This window comes from Lissotriton vulgaris, chromosome 5, assembly GCF_964263255.1.
Source record: "Lissotriton vulgaris chromosome 5, aLisVul1.2, whole genome shotgun sequence".
NCBI classification, from domain to species: domain Eukaryota; kingdom Metazoa; phylum Chordata; class Amphibia; order Caudata; family Salamandridae; genus Lissotriton; species Lissotriton vulgaris.
In genome coordinates this window covers 358,606,042-358,616,969 of record NC_141693.1, presented here as the reverse complement: position 1 = coordinate 358,616,969, position 10,928 = coordinate 358,606,042, and positions in this window count along the sequence as shown.

Sequence of the window (10,928 nt, the reverse complement as noted above, 5' to 3'; positions counted from 1 at the left end):
GACCTTTCTGTCTTATGGTGAACAATGGACTAGGCTACACGTGGTGGTAACAATGCACATTGGATATTAATGCCGAGCATTTCATCTACGGGGCGTTGGCTGAAATGCAGTTCAGGGCACAAGCGAGTGTGTTATTATGTATAAAGAAAATGGAAACATAAAGGGCCCAGAGAAAAATTATTCGATATTCTACGAGGAGAGGAAAGCGATGAATCACCAGCTGCCTTTGGCAAAATGGCAGAAAATCAATAAAAGGCAGATTCTGCCACCAGCAGTTTAAAGTATTCAGCAACCTATTTTTTTTTTGTTTCTCCTGAATGAACACACATACCCTTCTAAAGATTGCATTATCAAGCTTGTTGTAATTCACCTTTATTTCCATTTTTAAATCTTTAGCAGAACTTCCCTTTTGAGAAAAGTAAATGGCTGTCCTTCTCAAGATGTCGGGTTTGTTTACAATGTTCACTGCAGCAAAATACGCAGCACTTGAGCCTTGCTGTGAACTGCCAGTGTGATCAACGCAGCGTAAGTGCTTTCAGGCTGCATCAGGGCGAGTGCCAAAAACATGCACTTACTAGACACTTAGAATGATTTGTCCCTGACCTGTGCTGGATCATGTTAAGTGAGCACTCAGATTTTATTGTCCAAATATTAATTGGACTTCGGTGGCAGTGTTTGAGGCATGCCGCCATAAGTCTAATTTTAAGCCCTGTCATCATTAACACTTATAGTAAAGCTATTTGCTTATGAATTTAAGATCTTGATGTCACCCAGGACCACATTACAAGGTCCCCATTATGGCTGATTTTTAGCTCCGTCTTGCTGAGATACCAATAACGGGGGTACTCGTTACTCTTGGGGGTGTTAATTCCCGTTACTGGCCCCATCAGGATTGCCGAGGAACTTGTAATTGGCCTCTTACAGTAATGTGGTTCATTTATACTGCTTTTGATGTTATTGTTGGTAATGCAACTGAACTGCACAGTAAATAATCAAGCTATATAAGCTACAGAGCGGTGTAGGGCCTACATGACAAGGTTGCGTATCTTTGTGCTGTAAACAGCGACAGCCAGCACGGATCAGTGGTGGGGGAGTTGGGGTGGGTGGTCAGGGGGTTTAAAAAAAAGAAAAAAACATATCTAATTGTCGCGTCCCTCCGTCATCTCTCCTGGCCAGAACAGGAAGCAGGAAGTTCACTATAGCCAATCACAACCCTGCAATGCAACGTTGTGATTGGTCTGAGTGCCATGATTCGGCGCTCAGACAGGCAGTGGGAGCCTGGGCATGTTTTGCACTCAGGCTGTAATGCATACTGGGTGGAGAACATGCAAAGTGTGCATGACTGTTTGGCCGGCCTGATTCAGCCGGTCAAACTGTCATGTGCACGTGGATTGGGCAAACCACTCCTCCCCCTGCTCCAGTGTGAGTAGTCCCACTCGCCCGCAAAGCTGCAGCAGCAGGAAAACATAAAATGATCATAACATTGAGCAATTATCATTTAATGCTTCTTTTATTTTACTGCTGTGGAGAAAAGATACCCCCCTTAGCGGAGGAGCCGCCACTGGCACTAAAATATATATTTAATCTACATTTCCAATATAAACCTTTGCTCAAGCTTAATCCAAACCACTTCTTTTTGTCTGACCTTGTCTCAAGGCCGTTCAAACTGCTAGATCTCTTACAACAGGTGATTAAGACCCCAAATACCTGAAAACACCATACAAAGGGGATCTACTTGATCTTTCTTGACAAAGTGTTAACTATAATTGATGTGGAGAAATTACCAGATTCCTTTTCTTGTGCTTGTGCAGGATATTTTAGAGTGGAGATCCTGGATTGTTGAATTAATCTCTCTTAATTCTGAAAGCTGCTGTAGAATACAGGAGAACCCTCTCCAGTTCGGCAATGTTGGCATCCCAAATCATTTTGCCAAAAAGAATTGCAGTGGTGTAATTTGACAGACATATTCCTAAAGGTAAAGGACAAATGTGGTAGAATTATACCTGGTTAGTCAGTGAGCACATTCTAGCTTAATAAGTCATAGGGATGCTAATAAAATCCCCAAAACACCGACTGGAAAGCCGCTGCAGAGTGCTACTTACATAAGATATATTTCTTGCTTTTTTTTCTCAACTTGTTCAAATCGAAAAAGCAAGACTTTGTACTTGATTTAGATGTTGCGGGGACTACAATGAATTGGATTACTTTACGTTGGCAAAACGTCTCGTAAAATTAAAACGAGGATAACAGAACATAAGAGTACGATTCAGAGCAAGAGTACCAAGTCTCTCTTTGTGGCCCATTGGATTGAGCATGGTCATTCCAATGCACAATTAAAATTCACTATTCTTGAATTGTTATCATCAAGACCTGGCACAGACATGAGCAAACAATTAGCTAAAAGGGAGGTGTGGTGGACCAAGTATTTGCACACTCTAGCACCAGGAGGCCTCAATGACAGGATAGAATTGCTATGTTTCATTTAATTATTTCTTTTGTGTTCTTGTGGTTGCATGTTTCTACCTGTTTCCAACTGTAATAGGGCCATCCCCCCAGAATGTGAGTATGTCTAATTGTTGTCAATTGTCACTTCTTCTTTCACAATTTCAAACACTATCTTTTTTGCACATCTTCTAGACGGTGTATCCACTGCAGATTTTAGTTATCTTTTTTTCAATAGTTTTTTACTGTCTTTTTTCTTTAAAAAAAAATTCTTTCACTATTTTCACACATTATTAACTTGCACACCCTCCAGGCGGTGTTTTCATTGCAGTTACGGCAATAGTTTTCCTCTTTCTACTGTTTCCCCAGTCACTTATTTATGCTGACTGAGATGTGGTTCAGTAATACCATAATCTTGAGACCCACTTACTGGTGGATCCCAATAGTGTGGATAGATTTTGATGGATCTACTTGGTAGGTCCAATGATATGGATTTACACATATACCACCCGTTTCGTTTTTCGTTAATATGCACTTGTTCACTTTCACGTGTTATTTGGTCGAGTGCTAGGCAAGTTCCTTTGCACCACATCATTTTAACCACTTTAAGATGGCCGCCAAGCTTCAGTCCTTCCTTTATTGTCATTCCCCATTGAGTAGAAAGATAGCGCTTCCACACCCACCCTTATGAAGCGGAAGTGATTCTACGCACTTCATCGAAGCTCCGTTGTTTCTGGTCTTGTCGAAGATTTGTTTGAATGTAGGTAAGGATTATTCGATTCTTCTGATTTAAAGGCTATTCTCGCTACTTTGTTTTACCTGACTATATCAAAGATTCTTCGTGTGTTTTGTCGTTCCCCATAGAGCTGTATTCAACTTGGTTTTGAAGTTTGATGACTTGAGTTGTTACCCATCACGAGCCAGAGATATTGGTTTTTCGGTTGTTCCACTGTTGGGAGATTACATGGATCTATGTTTCTTGATGGTTCCCTTCCTTGCAGGAAGTTGCTTAGTATGTTCACATTCTCTCTTTTTTTGTTGCTCTTCTTTTGACAGTGTGAAGGGTTGTTTTTAGCGATATATTTAGTAGGTTTTCCTTGATTCGTGTTGTTGTTTTCTCCAGTATTCCTGCATTGAAATTGACATAGGAGAGTCATTTCTTTTCACACGTGAGTCATTATATTTTCATCATTCAGCGATCTGTTCTACTTAATTTTGTTTCCTTATTCCATTGGCATTATTTTTGGTCACTGTTTTTTTGCAAGCACAACACTTGTGGTGTTCTTTCTATTGGGCATTTAAGGTCGTTCATTGGTAGCATTTCAGTGGTTACCGCTTTTTTGTCTGCACAACACCGGGGTGCCCTTTCAACGTGGTTTTTTAAGGTTTTCTATGATAATTGACATCAAATAGCCATTCGAGTTTTTCTCAACCGCCACTCTGACGGTTCACCCCACGGCATTTACAGTACTTGTTCTCCGCATTACCTTTTCAGTTTTGGTTACAACATACATATGTGGTTTCATTTTTTACATTCACAGTGCCCCCGAAGAAGGGATTTCATCCCGAAATGCATTGGGCCTGAGCAAGAATTACAACTGTATTTTGTAATACTAATGACTTTGAATGTCTAAACATGTTGATTTTGTGTATATGTTTTTAAGCATATGTTGATAATCGTTATACAGTTTTTCATTTTCATCCAGTACAAAAGTTATGTACTCACATTCGTCTGTTATGTTTTTCTTCTTGTTTCCATTTTGACCATTTGTGTGAGTACAACTTTATTGATACATTGCTAGCTATATAAATACAAACACATTTACATTTACAAATTAATTATTAAGGTGTTGAAACATCGACAAATTATATCATTTGGACTGACCCAAATAATGATTCACTTTCCATTTGGATGAATAAGGCACTAGACAACCATCCTTTAAACCCCATTTGAGTTTACAGGCAGCCATGTGTCTGTTATCTGTATCGTTTGGTTCACTTGTGTTTACTTTGCTCGCAACCCATGTGCACTTTGTTGTCACATTTTATGTTGACTTCAATAGCACCTCCTGTAATGTTGTATGTATTCACAAAAAAAGAAGTAATGGCCTTGGCAGCTTAACATTTTTTTTGAGTCTGTTCAAATCATAAATTCGCTTTAGAAATATGCTGTGTAACAGCCAAACCAAGGGCCTGATTTAGAGATTTGTAGAGAGGGTACTCTATCGGAAACACCACAAAGTACTCTTTCTGCCCAAACTCTCTGTCTAGCTTTTTCATTTAGAGACAGGCAGACTGTAAGATTTACGTCGACAGAGCCCCAGTTCACTAGAAATTTAAAACTTTCTCTGACAGCCTGACGGCGTAGGGGATGCTGGAGCAAATATATTACACCACTAGATGTTATCAGAGTAGATAGTGTAATGTCCTTTTTTCTGTCCGTCACATGGTAAAGCCTGCTGAAGAACCAGGTTTTTAGAACCCAGCGGCGCCAGGGACACGCCTAAAGTCTTCGGATTCTCCTGTCTTGGCAAACAGAGACACTGAATACTTCTAGGTGGCGTCAGAGATCAAATTTATTAGCTGCAGCTAGTAACAGTAATCCCAGCAATACAACACGGTGTACAACTCAAGAAACTGTTCAATTTTGTAGAGCAAGACATCAGCATTTATACACAATGTTCACATTACAAATGGACACCCACTGCCGCAAATTCTGACCAATAGAAACACATTTCTATACATTATCACATTCCAAAAAGCCTCACTTTACATTGTACCAACCCCACAAGTTAATTATTAGGATGTCCCAAAGTCAATTTCCACAAGCTGGACAAACCCATAATTGAAAGCACAATGCATGTAACGAAGGAACATGAAAAGGAAACAATGATAGATAACGAGCAAGATAAGGCATGTGTAGAAAAGCTAAAAATTAACGATGTACTGAACTTTGACTTGCAATCTCAGATAGCAATCAACTAAGGGAATTGGCCTCGAAAAGGGTCAGTTTCAGATAAAGAGGTCAGTTCCTTACAATGCACCTTAGAGTCAAAGAAAGGCTTAGTTAATAAGTGCATGAACAACTAAGCCCATGCAACTTCGTTCATCTAGTTACCTCCATGGGCCTACGTGATGGCAACACCAAAATGGAGGCACGAACAAAATGGAACCCGTATTCGAGACAAAGTCTCTGAATACGTAATGAACTCGCTAGTTAACATGACGAATTCACTCCATATTAGCCGTACTTGCTAAATACGGTACGACATCACCAAAATCGTGACGGAACCATAATATCACAGGGCAAGGCAGATTTTTACAGAACCTCAGAACCCTCCTTTTGCCGTTACGTAGGCAATAACCTAAACTCACGTCAATCTAAATACAGGTCTATGTCTATTCTCATCAGATCATCAAGGTGTTGCTGTAACATCATCTTATTAGCCTTCACTTCTCTCGGGACGGGTCTTCTCACACAGATTGTAGCACAAAGACTACAAATGGCAGGACCACACTGGATGCATAGGCAACACGAGAAAAGGATAGCTAATGCCATACCAAGGAACATCAGAACCTTCCATCCCCATTTGGACAGCAATTCCCATAACCATCCCATCAACGACCAGTTACCTTCGTCTACATATATAGATTCAGCAGACTTATGCAATTTCTGGATGCCTTGGTACACTGTCAGGGCATTATCTGGTATGAAAACGCAGCAACCAGATCTAATCAATTTGCATACCCCACCTCTATCTGCAAGTATAATATCGAACACAAAGCGATTCTGTAATGTCATAAGGCGATCCGCTTGAAGCTCAGCTGTAATATTGCTAAGGGCACCTGCAATCTCATTTATAGTGGCCTCAACCACTCTCGTGAGCTGGCGAATATTCCTACTATTAGCCATAGGACCCCAAAAGGGCAGGAAACCCTTAAAGAAGTCTCGAACTTCTTGTGCAACAGTATCTTTCGCATCAATAACACCTCTACCATATCTTGTCTTATGGTAATCGAAAACAGCAGTGTATGTAGGGGGAAGCAGAAATGCCACATAACATGTGCCAGAAAAATCAGATGGCAACCATGTGTAGGCTCTGTCGTGACAAACAAAATACGTGCCTTTAGCTGGCACAAATGGAGGAGATTTCTGGGATGTATAAACGTATGTGTGAACACACACACTCTTGCCAAGCTGAGCTCTCGGATTCTGACCATTACCTTGCAAACAAAGATGACCTCGGTGGGGTACAATCCAAATAGGAGGAGACCTTCGCTGTCTTTCTTTCTCTGTCAAGCTAACACTATATGTTGTCTTATTCCAACCGACATATGCTCGTACCTCATCTTTAGGGATAGCGTTATACGCATCGATGTCTCTAATCATATCAACTATTCCCTGTATCAAGGCATTATTACTCGCATTGTCTTTGACAGAACGTACAGAAGAGGCTTCATTCGCATAGATAAACATTGATTGGAGTGCCCAAACTGACCCATTAGGCGAAAAAGGCAAAACCAAATATGGCATTCCCTTATCTGTAGTATGTGGCATAAGACCACACACCCAACAATTCGTGGTATTTATGACTAGCTGATGCTGATGCAACATCTGTATAAACTAATTGTTCACAAATTCTGATCTCCGTGTCTGCTCATGTTCAGGTAACGTATGAAACTCATGTGGAGAAACAGTAGAAAAAGAAAGAGTAGGTTGGGAGGTAGATGTAAGCGGCAATTGTGTGACATAGAAAATCCAACCCACACAAGCTATTGTAATATTCACAAGCATAAGGAAACACATTATTAAAAAACATTTGCTACGAATCAATATACATATTCTCACTTTAGGATCAACTTTTCTAACACTCCTATCAGACTCAAAAGACTCCATCCTCTAACGTGCTGCTCACGGCTATTACCTTCTTCACTTAAGTGTGCGTCAAGATCGCACTAACGACCCTGAACCACAGACCTTGTGTCAATACGTGGCTCACCCCTTAAGGCTGTACCGCGACCCTGCAGCTGAGTCCGGATGGTGACTCAAAAAAGGAAAAAAGCAAAAAAGTCTCTTGATCTGACAAGGAGTAATTCACTATATAAAAAAATAATTTTGTATTTGTCCATAACAACAGGCTTTCTTGGCCTCAAATCGTAACGTTCTTTATCAGGTACAGTTGGATCCTTAAATAAAAGTTCCGGATTGGTGGTGTCAATCTTTAGATGAGGAGGCACGGCAGCTTGCAGAACATCATCATTCTCGCGTTCTGACCGTGTCCATGTCAAATGAGCATCACTAAAAGGCACGAATGTGGGGACTCGCTCGCAATCTGTATCAGCTATACCTTCCCTCACCCACTGATCATACGGTAAAGGCAAAGGAACTTTTTTACAGTGGGTGGCATGCACCCAGTTCTTTTTGCCGACTACTCTAACAGCGGTTCTAGTAACCAAAAGGACTAAGTAAGGACCAGTCCATCTAGGTTCCAAATTCTTGGTACGCTGGAAGTTCTTGACCAAAATGTAGTGACCAGGTAGGATTGAATGTTCTGGATCTGTAGTAGCTGACGGCAAACTGTCATAGACATGTTGGTGGAGATCACGTAATTTAGCAGTCAAGTCATGTAAGTAATCCACCAACATAGGGTACTCAATACTGCTGTATTCTTTAGGACGAGGCACACCCCAAACATTCGCTGGACGTCCAAAAACTATTTCGTATGGGCTAAGTCCCACACGAGAATGCACTGTCGTCCTTGTTGACAAAAGAGCCAACGGCAAGGCATCCGGCCATGTAAGACCAGTGCTCGCTTGTACCTTAGCTATTTTCAGCTTCAAGGTACCATTGTAGCATTCAACAAGTCCAGCAGACTGGGGGTGATTCGCTGCATGGAACTTCTGATTTATCCCTAAACCAGAACACACTTTCTTCATGATTTGACCCACAAATTCACTCCCATTGTCTGACCATACAATTTTCGGCAAACCATACCTAGGGAAGTATTCTCTCAGCAAAACCTTGGCTGTAGACAAGGCAGTATTATCCTTTAGGGGGTAGGCCTCTATCCATCTGGAAAAGGCACAAACAACCACAAGGACATACTTCAAGTTATTGCATCTCTCCATATGAATATAATCTAGCTGTATCACCTCAAACGGATACGTCGGAGGAGCAAAATGACCAGCTGCAGGTGGAGTTTCCCTACCAGGATTATACTTCAGACAAATCATACAATGTTTCACCACATTCTCTGCACATTTCGGAATTCCAGCATTCTGCCAAACTGGAGCCAACAACTTGCATATTCCCTTTGAACTGAAATGAGCCATTCCATGAGCCATTGTAACCACTGGGAACCATTAATGAAAAATGGGGTAACCCAAAGGATAAGGACCTGGGTATAATGCGGTACGGGTAAACAGTGGTCCAGAACCTATTGTATCCACTGGGAGCACATACGCATCTGGCAACAACCATTGCTGGTGTTCTGACAACTCAACCCAACAACCTGTAGGATCCAACATACCCGTGGTCTCTCTCCACGTACTTACTTCCTTCTCAGTCGCTTCAGCCTGAATAATTTTCACACTTTCTATTGTGCCTTCACACATTCCACCAGCCATAACCAAATTAGCTGGGCCTGCAACATACATACGGCTCATCATGTCTTTCGCCGTTTCCTTCGCAACTTCATCCGCAAACGCATTCCCTCGACCAACATCGTCCACAACTTTCTTATGCGCACTACACTTCACAATTGCAATCTGCTTTGGGAGAGTGAGAGATTCCAAAAGTTCATTCACCAACTGTCCATGGTGAATTTTCGTTCCATGGGAAGTAAGGAACCCACGCTCTCTCCACAAACGCCCCAAACTATGGGCAACACCAAACGCATACTGGCTATCGGTGTAAACATTCACTCGCTTTCCTTCTGACAACATGCACGCTCTAGTCAGTGCAATCAACTCTACTGCTTGCGCAGAATTCTGTGGTATGCGTGCTGTCTCAACAACTGTATGTAAGGTTGTGATAGCATACGCTGCAGTCGTCTCACCATTCGGAAGCTTAAAACACAAACCACCTACCCACAGCGTACCATCAACATCCGTGAGGGGAGTATCCCTTAGGTCAACTCTAGCTTTGGTTTCTTCCTCTGTACGAAGAAAACAATCATGCTGTTCCTGAGGATCCGTCTCTGTAGAGATCGGTAACAACGTAGCTGGATTCAACACATTACATCTTTTGATGTGCACATGACTAGCCAACAATGTCAACTCGTAACCTGACAGACGTGCACTGGTAAGGTGTTGTGTCTTAGTCCTGTTTAATAAGGTATCCACTGCATGTGGGACCATCACAATCAACGTATTATCCAATACCAAACCAGCAGACTGTCGGATAGAAACAGCCGCTGCAGCTGTAGCTCTCAGACAACTCGGCAACGCCTTAGCAACTGGGTCTAACGTTACTGAAAAATATGCACATGGACGCTGCTTGTCCCCAAATGGTTGTGTCAACACTGACAACGCACAACCTTCTCTCTCGTGCACGTACAACGTGAAAGGCTTACTATAGTCTGGAGTACCCAACACAGGAGCCGAACACAATGCATCGCGTAGTTCAGAAAAACTTTTCTGACATTCGTCAGACCAAGGAAGAGGATGCGGAGTATCTTTCAGAGTCAACGGTAACAAAGGTTTCACCAACAGTGAAAAATTGGGAATCCACTGTCTACAATACAATGTAATACCTAAAAAGGCACGCACTTCTCTCTGTGTGGATGGCACACTTATTTTCGCAATTGATTGATTTAGTTCTGGGGTCAATCTCCTTCCCTCCTTCGACAAGAGATGACCTAAGTAGGTCACTTCTTGGCGACAATATTGCAACTTTGAAGGTGACACTTTATGATGAAGGTCAGACAAATACCGCAACAAAGAAAGAGTAGCCTCTTTACAAATCTTTTCATTATCAGCAGTAATCAACAAATCATCGACGTACTGAATAAGAGTAGCACCAACAGGTAACACAAAACCGTCAAGCTGAGTTTTCAACGCTTGACTATAGATGGAGGGACTTTCACAATAACTTTGGGGAGCTCTCATAAACCGGAAGCTTCAGCCTCCTAATGAGAAGCCAAACATATCCCTGCTCTCCTCAGCAATAGGAATACTGAAGAAAGCATTCTTCAAATCGATGACAGAAAACCAAGCTGCCGAAGCAGGAATCAAAGTCAACAAAGCAGTGATATCAGGTACCACAGGAAACTGTGGCACGACAATCTTGTTGACCTCTTGAAGGTCAATCACAAACCGGTACACAGGTGGCTGAGAAGCATCAGTACATTTAAGAACAGGCAAAACAGGACTGTTACACACATTACCTCTTGTTTCCTCAACTACACCCTTCTCAACCAGATCATAGACAATCGCTAAAAGAGCTCTCTCACCATCGCTCGAAATCCTGTATTGTGGAATACGAG